The following is a 14472-nucleotide window of genomic DNA, read 5'->3' as shown; positions in this document are numbered from 1 at the left end:
TACGGTCCACAGGGTCACAGAGTCGGACACAACTGAATTGACTGAGCATGCATGCTTGCATAATCAGAGTCACAGTTTCCAGATTTAAGCATTAACAAATGACTCACAGACTTCTGCTTCGTGTCCAGTTCCTTGGCCTCTCCTGTCCGGGTGCTCCCTGCATGAATAAGTAATTAAACCCCCTTGTTTCTAGGTGTGCTAAGCTTTGAAATTACTCTTCCACAAAAATATTTTCCCTCACTTTTCAGGGAAAGAGGAGAAAAGGTCAGTGCATCATTTCCTGGCCACCTCTGCTATCATAAAGCTGCAATGGCTGTTGTATTTTCAGCCTGTTTTTTCTATCTGAAGGAAGTAGACACTAGATTCTGATAAAGTAGTTTCTTCTTGGGGCGCTGGCTACAAACATCTGTCGACACGGCTCTTCTTACAGAGTTGCCTATTTGAAATTACAAAGAGTGGCAGGTGTAGAAAACTGTGGGTTATCATACTGAGTTTTAGTTCTGTTATTAAAGTACTTCCTCCGAATTATTAGTGTAGAAGGAGAATAAGACAGGACAGTTTAATGTGTGCATGTGGAAGCAATAATGGATGGGCACCTTTCTTCCCCACCTTTGGTGCTGGTAGATCTCTGGGACAGAAGGGAGAACAAGAACGGGCTCTATGCAGAGGGAAACGGGGGACAAAACAGAAATCTGAATGGAAACCTGGCTTCCAGGTTTTTGGTTATTATGGATTATCCAGAAATGTCTCAGAACACTGGAGCAAGTGCATTGTGTTCGTTCCCTGGAGATCCATTATAAGCCCAAGAAAGAAGTTAGAGCAAAAATCAAAAGCGATTTTAACTGTAGAAGAAAGGCCAGGAAACTGAAGTTGGAATAGCTTCTTAGATCTATATTCTCATGTCAGAATTTGGCTTTTTCTCAATGAAACTTTTGAAAACCTCAGACAAAATTTATTTCGGCAAGCACCAGTGGAGGTCTTCTTTTTACGGCATCCATCATCAACCAAGGCACAAATGACAATCTCTGGCCACAAAGGAGCAGGAGATCTCATGAGGAGGATAAGACTCATAGAACAGGTAATAGTATGAAACACCATTTGAAAATTTTTATTCTGGAAACTTTCAAACATACACAATATAGAGGGAAAGACATTACCAGCCTCCATGTACCCATCCCTTGCTCCAGTGATCATCAGTATATGGCCAACCTGGTCTCATTCATCCTTCTCTCCACCCTGATACCTGGCTAGATTTACATTAGGCATTTACATTAGGTAATGTAGATAGAGCTAAAGGAGTTCAGGGAAGATGGAGGATGCAGAAATCTTTATGAAAAAAGTATGACTTGATTTAGTTCTTGGGTGATGAGTTACATTGGATAAGCACAGAGGAGGCACGGGGAGGTGGGAGAGAAAAATATGAATAGAAGAGGGATCATAAAAAAAAAAAAAACGGAATGGGGATTTCCCTGGCAGTCCAGGGTTAAGGACTCCACACTCCTAATGCAGGGAGCAAAGATTTGATCTCTGGTCACGGAACTAAGATCCTGCTAGCCACAAGGTGAGACCGAAAAAAAAAAAAAAAGGAATGAAGTACAGATGCATGCTATAATGTGGATGAACCTGGAAAACAATATGCTAAGTGAAAGAAACCAGACAAAACGATCACATACTGTATGATTCTATTAGATGAAATACCCAGAATAGGCAAACCCATAGAAAGAACACAGATGATTGCCAGGGATGTAGGGAGGTAAGAATGGGGAGTAACTGCTTAATGAGTATGGGTTATATTTTGGTGGCAAAAAAGTCTGGGAACTAGATTGAGATGGTGGTTGCACAACATGTGAATGTCCTAGAAGTAAATTGTTCACTTTAGAATGGTTAATATTATGAGACTTTCACTCCAATTACAAAAAGAATAAATGAACATAAATGATTAACACCCTTTATGAGGTGTTCCAGGCACAAAGTGACAAATCGAGGATAAAAGGGCACCATTCTGGGGGCTTGCAGTCCTGCTGGAGGCAGCACCCAGGTGAAGGAGCACGTGCAGATGCTACAGCAGAAATGTGTCGAGGTGCGCAGGAAGGACATGAAGAAAGGGGCTGCTCAGTTCCATCTGGGTAGCACTGTCCCGGACAAATATGAGTCAAGTGTGTAATGTTAAATTTTTCTGGCAGCCACGTTAAAAAACATAAAGTGAAACAACTGAAATTCTTTTAAATCTATGCTTCATTTGACTCAATATCTCTAAAACATCATTCAAGCAAGTAATCAACGTGTAATATTATTACTGAGACATTGTATATATGTTTGGCATATATTTTTTCATGTGAAGTATTTGAAGTCCAATGTGTATTTTACACTTACAGCATGTGTCAGTTTAGACCGGAACACTGCAAGTGCTCACTGGCCACTCGTGCCAGTGGCTGCTGTGTCACCCAGAGCAGCTTCAGAGGGAGAGGAAGAGCTTCTGGGGTGGCGGGGGAGAGTGACCCAGAGCTTATGCTGCTCCAGGCAGACCAAGTTGCGGGTGGGGGTCATGGCCCGATGGGAGCTGAGGTCTGCAAGCTATGAGGGTGATGTGCTAACCCTATAGCCAGGGCAGAGGGCGGAGCCTGATTTTGATGGAAAGGGAGTGTAATAGGGAGGATGTTTTAATGCACATCTGGTATTTTTTTCTCTGATTTCCCAGGAATGGATAAAGAAGAGGAAACAGAGGTCGAGTTCCCATTACACATAATTGATTTAATGACCACTCCCCACACCCGACTGTACATCTCCATCGTTGTTTTTCAAAGTGGAAATAAGTCTTGCAAAACTTGGTTGTGAAACTTTTTCATCTCAACTTAGTCATCAGTGCCTTGCTAAAGGTAAAGTTTCAGTGTTAGACAACAGGGAAATCTCTCAAGGCACCTGATTTCAGAAGTGTAAGGTATGTTCCCATAACCTTTCTCAACTTCAAGGTTATTTTGAAATAATTCAAACATACAGGAGAGTTACAAGAACAGTATGAGAACTCCTGTATAATCTTTATCCAGATTTACCATTTTTCACCTTTTGCCAACTTTGCACACTATCTAGTTTACATATATTTGTGTATATATACACACATACCTATTATTTTCCATGAACCAAACTTGCAGACACCACGCTCCTTCATTCTTATTTTCTTCAACTGATATTTCTTAAGGATAAAGGCATTCTGTTAATATAAGTACAATGCAGTTGTTAAAATCAGGAAGTTTAACATCAGTGTACTGCTACTATCTAATCCCTAGTTTATTTTCAAATTTTTCTTCCTAACCCAACAGCAACCCCTGCCCGCTCCTCCTGACTTAGGATACAGTTCAAGATCATGGCTGCATTGTGTTTAGTTCTTATGCCTCTTTAGTATTTTATCTTTCAAGACATTAATATTTTTGAATATTGGCCGGTGTTCTATAGAATGCCCCTCATTTTGGAGTTATCTCATGCTTCCTCCTGCTTAGATTCAGGCTCTGCATTTTGCGTTGTTGTTGTTGTCCAGTCGTTCAGTCGTGTCTAACTCTTTCTGACCCCTTGGACAGCAGCACACCAGGCCTCCCTATCCCTCACCATCTCCCAGAGGTCCCCCAAGTTCATGTCCATTGAATTGGTGATGCCATCCAACCATCTCATCTTCTGCTGCCCTCTTCTCATTTTGCTTTCAATCTTTCCCAGCATCAGGGTCTTTTCCAATGAGTCAGTTCTTTGCATCAGGTGGCCCATCCCATGTGATTGACGGTTTGATCTTCTTGCTGTCCAAAGGACTCTCAAGAGTAATCTCCAGCACAGTTCAAAAGCATCAGTTCCTCAGTGCTCAGTCTTCATCATGGTCCAACTCTCACATCCATACGTGAAAGACCATAGTTTTGACTACATGGACCTTTGTTGGCAAAGTGATGTCTTTGCTTCTTAATATGCTATCTAGGTTTGTCATAGCCTTCCTTTCAAGAAGCAAGGGTTTTCTAATTTCATGGCTACAATCACCATCTGCAGTGATTTTGGAGCCCAACAAAAGGAAATCTGTCACTGCTTCCACTTTTTCCCCTTCTACTTGCCATGAAGTGATGGGACTGGATGCCATGATCTTAGTTTTTTGAATGTTGAATTTTAATCCAGCTTTTTCACTCTCCTCCTTTATCCTCATAAAGAGGATAAAGAGCCTTTAGAGCCTAAAGAGGCTCTTTAGTTCCTCTTTGCTTTTTGACATTAGAGTGGTATCATCTGCATATCTGAGGTTGTTGATATTTCTCCTGGCAATCTAGATTCCAGCTTGTGATTCATCCAGCCCAGTATTTCACATATAACTGAAATAAACAGTGACAATATATAGCCTTGCCATACTCTGTTAAGTACTCTACATTTTGAGTACTGTGTAACACTACTTCCTTTTTATTGTATCACATCTTCCAATAACTTTTGAACTTTCTATTCATTAAGTTGAAAAAGCCATTACTGAAAAGTAAGTGTACAAACACAGCACAGGACAAGGCACAGAACAGGCTCTGGACCACTCTTGTTGATTTAGGTTTGGAGACTTTATGCCAGTAAAAGAGGGCTATTACCGTTCTCACATGAAATTTATAAAAGAAACTGAAGCTTCCTTCACATAAAAAGTGGCAAGCTTCTGATTTAAGTATATTTGGGGAAATTCTGAAAATGTTTCAAATGTGGTTCCATTGAAGACATTTACATAAGTGGAATGAAACTAACCTCATCTCACACAATTTCTCTTCTAAGAACTGATCAGTTTTTATAAGGAGGCTACATTCCAACTTGCTTGCTCTCTCTTTTTTGGTGATAGTCTCTGCAAAGAAATCAGACAGATGAAGGGCTGACTTCATTAGATGTGGTTCACTCATATCCATCTTTCCTGGGAGAACAGGTACACTGAATTATCAAATTCAGTGGTGTGTGAATTAATATCAGGAAAAGGCAGAGAATAATGTAAAACTATGACATGACTTATCATGCATCTTCTGTTCAGAATTTCCTTCCAAACACAGATCACAGCATGTTATAGAACTGGGTGCTGTACCATCTGACCAACTTGCTCTCTTTACCTTCAGCATTTTCTTAGTTCAGTGGGTTTGGATAATAACTTTCTCGCACATTTACTTACCTTTCTTTTATTAATCATGTCAGTTCTAAAGCTTATGTAGCTTTAGAGCTAAATGGTATATATTCACTAATCCTTTACATGAGATGACTGAAAATGATACAAAGGTTTTGCTCAATACCTTGAACTAAACACAGAAATGCAAAAGAAACCCAGTTCAGTGAAGAGTGCGCCAAGCTGCACGCTCTGCTCCTGAGCTGAGATCTATGAGCAGAGTGAGCTTTAGGTACCAGCACCACGGGCCTCATCCCCTGCTTCTCCCAGGGACCCAGGGTAAGGGATTACACCTGGAAGCTGACATCAACTCTGAAGAATCCCCTTTCTTTTCATTCACTTGCCAGAGCAAAACTTCTATTACAGTTTTTGAGCGTATGTGTTCGGGGGTGCCAATAATAACAGGTCATAAAAAGTGTAATGTTTGACTTGAAGCAGAGAAAGCAACTCCATAGCCATATTTGAATTTCTGGGAGAAGTTTGGATCAACTGTGGTTCATGACAGGAGTCAATGCTTTAGAGTTGAAATTTTAAAATATGTTTTGCTGTTTTTCTTTTCGCTAATTTCTGACATTGGAAACATTTATCTACAGAGTCAAGGCTACGCACTGAACTGGCCAAGAAGTTGCCTTTGTGAAAACAGTGTTTTTTCGCTATGTACAAATTTGTAATTTCTCACCATTGACCCCAGTCCCCCCAAGTTTCTGTGGGGGACGACTGAGTAGATTGGCTCATTTATGTTCATCGCTGGGTCTTAGAGGCAGGTGTGACTATCAGAATAGGATGGGACAAGAGTAGGGGGACAGATCCCACAAAGTCAGACTGAAAAAAAGTTGGAAACGTTGATATGCAGCAAGCAGAGCAGCCAAAAAAATTTTTTTTAATATATAAAACCCACCACATCATAACATTCTCTTTACAGAGTTGGCATTTCGAGATTTCTAGGTTTAAAAGTTGTATTACTTTGCTTGTTATTACTTGTCCTCGTTAGAATGTGCCTTCATTTGCTCAAATGAGTGTGCAGATGTTCATAAACAGAACATGAAACATGTGAGGCTGGAGAATCAAAGGGGCCACCTGTTGTGGCATGCTCCCAGAGCCAGCGGCTCTGACTCCGGGGGCCTGGATCACATGCTGAGCACCGGCTTTGTGTCTCCTTGGAACCTGTGTGTTCACATCCTGGCCCTTCTTTTCTACATGCAACAGCATGCTTTGGTTGAAAGCCACTACTATCCTTCTGTTTAACCATTGCAAAACAGCACCCCTGTGATCCTGGTGGACCCGCTGTTATGCATATGAGTTCTGACTAGAAGAGGGCAGGCTGTGGGATGCCATTCGGTTTATGACCCCACTCCATGTGACTCTGTGCAGTTATAGAAGGGTCCCGACTGTGGACCACTAAATTTCATTAGAAAAGACCATGCAGAACTTGTAAAAGTGACTCAGCTAACTTCAGTGTTTCTATAGCTTAAAAACCATTTGAAACAACTTAAGTTCTTCTCTTTTAAAATGAGTTATCAATGGTAGGGAGGGTTGGAATCAAGCTACTGCTTGGTCCCACTCAGAAAAAAAAATAGTTCAAATTTCTGGACTGCCTTTCCAAGTTCAAAGATCAGCCTGATCATTAGTTAACTGTTAGGCAGCCACTAGTCATTGTCACTTATTCCTCATTTTCTGATGCCACTTGAGTTTTGGGTGGAGATCTCTAGCTCTGAAGGGGGCGGGGGTCCAGCCCCTGGCCTAAGTGGTCACACAATCCACTTCTGGCTAATAGCAAGGGCAGAAGTCTCAGGGATGGGGCATCTCAGGGAATATTTTCTTCTCTTAAAAGAGGAGGGTATACTGGGTCATTTCTTTACTCACGTTGCTGCCAGTTTTCTGGCTTTGAACATGGTCACATGAAGAAACTCTCTGAGGAGTTGTCTCTATTCTCCTGCAACCCTGAGAGGACAGGGCAAGAGAGCTTGAGCTGTTGAATCGATGCCAGTCTTATCTCTGGCTCCCTTGTTATATTAGAATAAAAAACCCTATCAATAGGGTATTCTGTTACTTGAAGCTAAAAATAGCCCTCGGTGTTATAAATAGCACTAGGTGTTAAATAGCACTGGTTACCTGCAAGGCTCTGCACTAAGACATCAGAGAAATAAAAGATCTATTGGATATGACTTCTATCCTTAAGGGGCGTGCAATCTAGTTGGCAGAAGGGCCAGAGAGTCAATACTTCAGGCTTTGTGAGTTGTACAGTCTCCATCACAAATACTGAACTCTGCAGCTAGTGAAAAAGCAGGTGTAGATGAGATGGAAATGAGCAAGTTTGACTGGGTTCCAACAGGACTTTATTTATGGACACTGATATTTCGTAGGTTGTTCAAGGGTCACAAAATATTCTTCTTCTGTTTTTTCGCTCAACCATTTAAAAATGTAAAAATCTTGTTTAGCATGCTGTACCAACTGTGAGATAGGCTAGACTTGGTTGGGCCCAAGATTACTGACCCCTGTTCTGGACAAAGGAAAAGCCTTGAAAAAAAGACTGTATTCATAGGAAGGGAGAGTTGAAAGTTTTATTCTACCACTTTTATTTTTAAACAAAAGATGATCTCTTGGCAATTGAGAAAGGCAGATCAAGAGTGGGGGAGGACTGGAAAACCAAGGTGAATGGAAAAAGTGTTCAAGGACCTTCATGCTTTTGAGGTTTAAGAAGTTCTCTACTCTCCCAGGTCACTGAGATATTCACCCACACTTACTTCTATTAATCCCATTGTTTCAGCTTTCAGATACTGGTCTTTAATCAATCTAGAGTTTACCTGGGACGTAGTAGTAGGTGGGGATCCAATTTTACTTTCATTCACGTAGTAGCACGATTTCCTAGGACCATCTTCTGAGAAGCCCTCTTTAACCTGGTTCGTTGGAGGCAACTTGTGTGTCTGCCACCTGGGGACTAGGAGAGTCAGATGTATAGATGGGCATTCTAAGATACCCGGCAGCAGGGACAAGAGACGCCTAGAAGTCCTCACAGCAGCGTGGACCTGAAGACTGTAGGGGGTGCCTGACATGTAACACACACCTGCATTCACCACGGTCACACAGCCTTTTCACAAAGCCCCAAACAGAGAGTCACCTTTGACCCAGAATGCTGGGGTCGGGGGTGGGTAGTGGAATGGGAGGGTGGAGAGTGAATAGGAGAGTAAGTAAAATATAAAACAAGGGAATAATTTGAGAATGTGCTTCAAACAGAGGAATAAAATTAGCTCAACTCTTCATCTAGCTTAAGTTAATGAGGATCTTGAAAAACCAGATCTGTTTCATGTTGTGACCTGGGGTTTCCTGATCATTCCTGCCTTCTGAGGGAGAGCCTGCAGACCTATCCTGCCACAGAAAGGAAAATTCCTCTGGGGGGGAGTGGCAGATTACTTGATGAGTGAAAAAATGCCAGAGGTTTTGTCAAGCGTGGGAAAGTGTGAGAAAGGATGAGAGCAGGGCTGTGGGAAGACCATTTCGGCAGAGTTGTGAGGCGAGATCAGAGAGTTAATTGGCCTCCATCCAGAACGATGACAATGGCAATCACAATGATTGTTTCCATATATTGGACGACACAGGTTTACATTCTTCACAATAACTTGCCAAACTGAGGTGGTAAGAGAATAGTTACTCTCATTGTTCAGATTTTTCAGATGAAGGCACTGAGGCACAGAGAGGTGAGGTAATTTGCCCAAGGTCACACAGTAAGTACCGGAACTGAGAGCTGGACATCTGCAGTCTGATTCTGGACTCAACCACTGAACCCTCTTACAGGGCTGAAGTTTTCACTAGATATTGAAAGTACTCGATAAAGCTATATCACTGGTACCACTCAACTTCTGCTTGAGTGGTATTACTAGTTTAACTATAAAAGGTTGAATATTTTCAAAATATGGGGGCATTCCGTATTGCAGGGAGCAATATGTAGATTTTTTCTTGCCTTAAAATCTTTCAGGAATATTTGTTCTGTGGTTTTATTTCTCAGTAAACTCATACGCCACCACCTATTTTTAAATAAAAAATATTGAGAGCCATCTTCTTGGCTGGTGCCACTAAATATACTGTGAAGTGTTCTTCCTGAATTTGGATGTTGAGAATGACATAGGTGAGGAGTGGTTTTGACGGAGGTACAACTCTGACAAATTAACTGGTTAACAAACCTTTTAATCTCTAATTATATTATTTGTAACTTAATCAATGGAAAGGATCTTGGCATGCCTTCATTAGTCTCAAAAACAAATGATTGCATTTTGTATAACCAAACAGATGAAAATACTGTCAGTGAGCAGAATATAATGAAGAGAAAAGAAAACGATTAGAATGTCAGTGAGCTGAAGAAAAGGGAAAGTTAAAGATTTTTGTATTCAGAGCTGTCCAGTGTTAAACTGATCTTTCAGGCCAATGTTTTGGAGTGTGTTCAAACCAAGAAAAAAGAGCGACATTCTTCATTAGCCGGAGATAACAAGAGGCATTTTCAGTGGGATTTAATGCTGGGTAGAGAGACTGCAGCAAGCATGGAAATAACTGAGTCTGAACTCATTGAACTGATTTGTGCTGTTTACTGATGTTCAAAAATAAAAAGATCCCATTGATTCAAGTTTTCTGCCCCCAAATCCTTTCATCAAGTGTGCAAGGAATTGGCATGACACTCAAGGCCACAAAGAGCGACACCATGAAAAAGAGACTCGTAAAGGAAGTGGACTTTTCTGGCAGGAACACGCCGCGGCCTGTGAAAGGGAACACTGAATGTCTGTGGGGCCAGGCTGGGGGCCACAGCTGTCAGATGGGGCCTGAGCGGAACACGCGGCTTCTGCCTAAGGAACTGGGTTTCTGAGAAAGAATTAAGGCTCGGCTGAGGTGGTGGAGGAAACCTCAGAATGATGAAAAAGACAGCTGGGGTTGGCACCAGGAGAGCATACCAGGCCCCCTGAAAGGCAGCGAATAAGGGCCATTATTCAATGACATTTCAGCCCCCCAGGGCTCAACCAGACCTGCTGAGAGGAGGTCCCCCTGGGGTGGCTCACACTGGAGTCTAGGCTTTGAAGGCTTAATCCAACTTTTAAGAGGAGATTATAAAAACATGCTGTGCTAGGTACCTCTTTCAGAAATACAGCCGGCCCTAAAGGGATACCTTTGTGAGACAAATGAAAGGAACAATTAGGAATATCAACATGAACAAGGAAGAGGAGCAGGAGAGGCAGGAGGAACAGGAGGGAAAGGGGCTTTAAGAGGAATTCTTTCTCTATATACACCTACCTATATGTATATATATTTACATTTTAATATGGAAATTATCATACATATCTAAAAGCAGAATGGTATAAAGACTCGCTGTACATCCATCACCTGGATCTACTGATTGCTAACATTTTAGTGTATTTTCTTCATATATTTTGAACTATTTATTTATTTACCATTATTTTAAAATAAATCCCAGATACTTCCTGCATATTTCCATGTGTGTTATTAAAAAGAATACCTTTTTTCAAGGTTGAAATTGCTTTTACTGGGGCCGGCACTGTAAGCCCACCATACCTGGCTTAGTGTTCTGCCCTAAGAGGCAGCTGAAGCCTGACACCTCTGCCCTCCACCTGCCCCGCCCCACACAACCCCTACCTGGGTTAGTGGAACATGCAAAACTAAGAGTTTGGAGGCAGGAGTAGAAGCCACCAGGACCTGGGGATGGATAGAACAGGTATGTGTGGCAACAGACTAAGCTGCCTTGGTCAGCACAGACCACCCAGGTGGCGTCATTGGGCCCAACACGGGGCCTAAGGCTCCCTGGGAGAGGCAGGCAGGTAGCACCCCAGGGTAAAAAGAACGTTTTTTTGTAACTCCAAATTATAACAGTTCTAATTTATTAATTCCTTAATATCACTTCATACTTAGTCCACTGTAATTATCTGCTGCTGTGTAAAAACTCCAACTTAGTGGCTTAAAACAGCACAAATTCATTATCTCCCAGAATCCATGGATATGGAGGGCCAAATGTATTATTAATTAAAACAATGGTAGGTAGTACTATAGCAAACACATACACATTCTGTGACAGGTACTGTTTTAAACAATACTTTACAAACCTTAACTCATTTAAGATCTCATAACAACCTTACTTAGGCAAATGCTATTACCATTCCCACTTTGTAAGTGATAAAATTGAGGCACAGGAGGTCAAGTAATTTTTCCAATGTCACACAGCTAATATAAGAAAGTGAAAGTTGCTCAGTCGTGTCCAACTCTTTGGGACCCCAACGACTGTAGCCTGCCAGGCTCCTTTGTCCGTGGAATTATTCAGGCAAGAATACTGGAGTGGGTAGCCTTTCTCTTCGCCAAGGGATCTTCCCAAACCAGGATTGAACCCAGATCTGCCATGTTGCAGGCAAATTCTTTACCGTCTAAGCCACCAGGGAAGCCCAAGAATACTGGAGTGAGCGGCCTATCCCTTCTCCAGGGAATCTTCCCAACTCAGGAACCTAACCGGAGAGTCTTCTGCATTGCAGGTGGATTCTTTACATGAGGGAAGCTCAATAAGTGATAGAGGTATGATATGAACCCAAACCCAGTATCTGTGCTTGTACCACTACATCATGCTGCATTTTCTTCCCCTGCCTGCTATACATCTCTACTAGTATATCTAAAAGGTGCTTTAAAATTATCACGTACAAAACTGAACTCCTTATTTTCCCCCTCAAACCAACTGCTTTCACAGCATGATGGAAATTGTGGATTTGCTTGTTCAATGTCTATCCCAAGCTCCTTTTAAAGTGCCTTCCAATACTGCAGAAGCTAGAAAGCTAAAAACTGCATTTCCCAGACTTTCTTGAAGCTAAATTTTGAGATGTCAGTTAGGTTTCTACAATCAGATGCAAGACCTGAATTTGGAACTGATGTGAGGAGAGGCAGGACACATGCCATCTATTTACTAATGAGGAGCCCAGCAGAAGAGGCACAGCTCTGAGGCCAGCGGAAGTTTGGGTGGCTTCCTAGTTTAGTCAGAGGCAGCTTGCTGACTGTGGCAACTATGGTCACGAGACTGAGAGCTGTTCCTAGAAGCTCAGTATAGAGCCTATATTGTTTGCCCTTGTAACGATCCCATACGTCATTTGAAACCTTGAAATATGTTTTTCTGTGTAAACTAGAGTGGATTTTTCTGTTAGAGAAGACTTTGTTCTCTGCAACTGAACCTTGACTGACGATGATAGTCTGCCTTCCCTCAGCAGCTGTTCCATTTTCCCTGGGGGTGTGTGTGTGTGTGTGTGTGTGTCAAAGTTATGTAACTGCACACATAAGTATGAGCAATATACTATTTATTATGCCTCAATAAAGCTATTAAATTAAAATGAAAATGTGATCTATTTGAGTTAGTTTTTATATGATGTGAGACAAGACTCAGTTCATCATTTGCATGTAAATATCTAATTGTTCCAACACCATTTGTTCAAAGACTGTCCTATCTCTACTGAACTGCCTTCAGATATTTATCAAAAATCAACTGGCCACCTCTGCTTAAGAACCTGGTAGTAAATGGCCCTGTGAAGCCACTGTGGTGCATCCTAGGGGCATTACTGGGGATTTTATTGAAGGCATCACGTGTCCACTAGAACCTCCACTGATCTCAGCACATGGTATGCTTAGCCTTGTCCCAAGCAGCTGCTTGTGTTCTCCTTTTAGGAAAAAAATCAGGGTCACAATGGGCTCATCACTTATTACTGATTCACTGTCTTGCTGTAAGGAAGCCAAGAGACCACTCCACCACCACTGTTAGCAACCGCAGAGCCTGTTCTCAATACATTTTGGTGACAGATCTCACTCTTGGCTCCATTTTATCTTTCCTGATCTCACTTTCTCACTTTCCTTTTGCTTTGGTTTCCTTACTTACTTGTTTAAACTTCTAATCTTATTATGTGTATTTTTGTAAGTCATCTCATATCCTTTCTGGAAAAGGTTTTACTTCAATAAATAAATGACAATTGTTAAACTAAATCCACCAAAATCGAGCACCTTCTTCCCATAAAATTCCTATAAAATATGAAAAGTTTTGCAGGACCTACTCATTTCAGCAGTATCATTCACAGGGGCATTCTGGCACAACAGTGAGTGTGGGCAGTCCCGTGGAGTCATGGGATTTGCTCTGCGAGGGTCTGAGCGTAGTATTGAAATGCCTCCAGGCCAGCAATCCTGTGACCCCGAATCAGCTGTCTGGGGCTCCTGGGAAAGAGATTACTACTTCCTTCTTCGTCTTTCTCAAAAGTAAAATAAACCCAAGTGAAATCACTGGCCACCGAACAGATAAATCCCTGGTGTTGCCTCTGATACCTAAATGCAGCAAAATTAGTTCGGTCTGTGGATTCTGCTTTGCTGCACCATCTATGAAGGAAACAGGGGAACACAGAGAGCCAGCCACTAAATTAACTTACCTTGGCTGTTTGGAATATTGCAGGAAGAAGGATGGATGAGGGTCAGGTATCACATTTCTGAACTCATAATGTTTCAGGCAGCACAAGACAGCAGGGTCTTTTCAACCTTGGTCACCTTGTACTACCTTCCTGGTTTCTGTCATATTTGTGTACTTTTTATTGTAGCTTTTACTTAATATTTATCTCTGTTTCTATTAGTGACACCTTAATCTCATCCTAAGCAATAGTGCCTGTAGATTCACAAACTATATATTTTTTCTATTAATAGCAGTAGAAAAATGATCCACTGTAGCTAAAGGAAAATAATCTGTTGTAAAATAAATACTGGAAACCACTTGAAATTTTAAAATGTGTTCACATACCTCCCAAAGTCATCTCAGGCACCTCTAGCGGTATACATGCCACACAAACTATCCTGGGTCTCACAGGACAGCATAGAAGTGTTGGTTCCAGTAGAACTGGGGAAACTAGAGATTCTGTCCTTTAAAAGAGCCATATATACATACATGCATTATTATAGACTGAGACCCTGAATACCATAAATGTAACTGATCACTCCCCAAATTAATCTGGGGCTTCCCTGGTAGCTCAGAAGGTAAAGCGTCTGCCTGCAATACGGGAGACCTGGGTTCGATCCCTGGGTCAGGAAGATATCCTGGAGAAGAAATGGCAACCCACTCCAGTACTCTTGCCTGGAAAATTCCATGGATGGAGGAGCCTGGTAGGCTACAGTCCACAGGGTCGCAAAGAGTCGGACACAACTGAGCAACATCACTTTCACTTTCCAAATTAATCAAACCAGCAATTGTATACTGATCCACTCCCCCCCACCTTTTTTGGGCCATATTATGCAGTATACTTAGTTTCCCAACCAGACATCAGACCCATGCTCCCTGC

The 14472-nt window shown here is 41.8% G+C and overlaps 1 long non-coding RNA gene across 2 annotated transcripts; it reads right to left on the bottom strand.

The window, feature by feature from the left end:
• Positions 1–1082: 1082 nt before the first annotated feature.
• On the bottom strand, positions 1083–14200 carry LOC120878081. Of its 2 annotated transcripts, XR_005724453.1 has the most exons (4): positions 7945–14200; positions 4741–4834; positions 3121–3208; positions 1619–2132 (listed from the first exon to the last, which is right to left on the bottom strand). It is a non-coding gene; the product is annotated as an uncharacterized LOC120878081 (long non-coding RNA). The 2 variants fall into 2 exon arrangements; XR_005724452.1 differs by having other exon boundaries at positions 1083–3208.
• Positions 14201–14472: the final 272 nt, after the last annotated feature.

The sequence above is a fragment of the Oryx dammah genome, unplaced genomic scaffold, assembly GCF_014754425.2.
Source record: "Oryx dammah isolate SB20612 unplaced genomic scaffold, SCBI_Odam_1.1 HiC_scaffold_18, whole genome shotgun sequence".
In the NCBI taxonomy this organism is placed as follows: domain Eukaryota; kingdom Metazoa; phylum Chordata; class Mammalia; order Artiodactyla; family Bovidae; genus Oryx; species Oryx dammah.
This window is presented reverse-complemented; position numbering and strand designations above follow the sequence as displayed.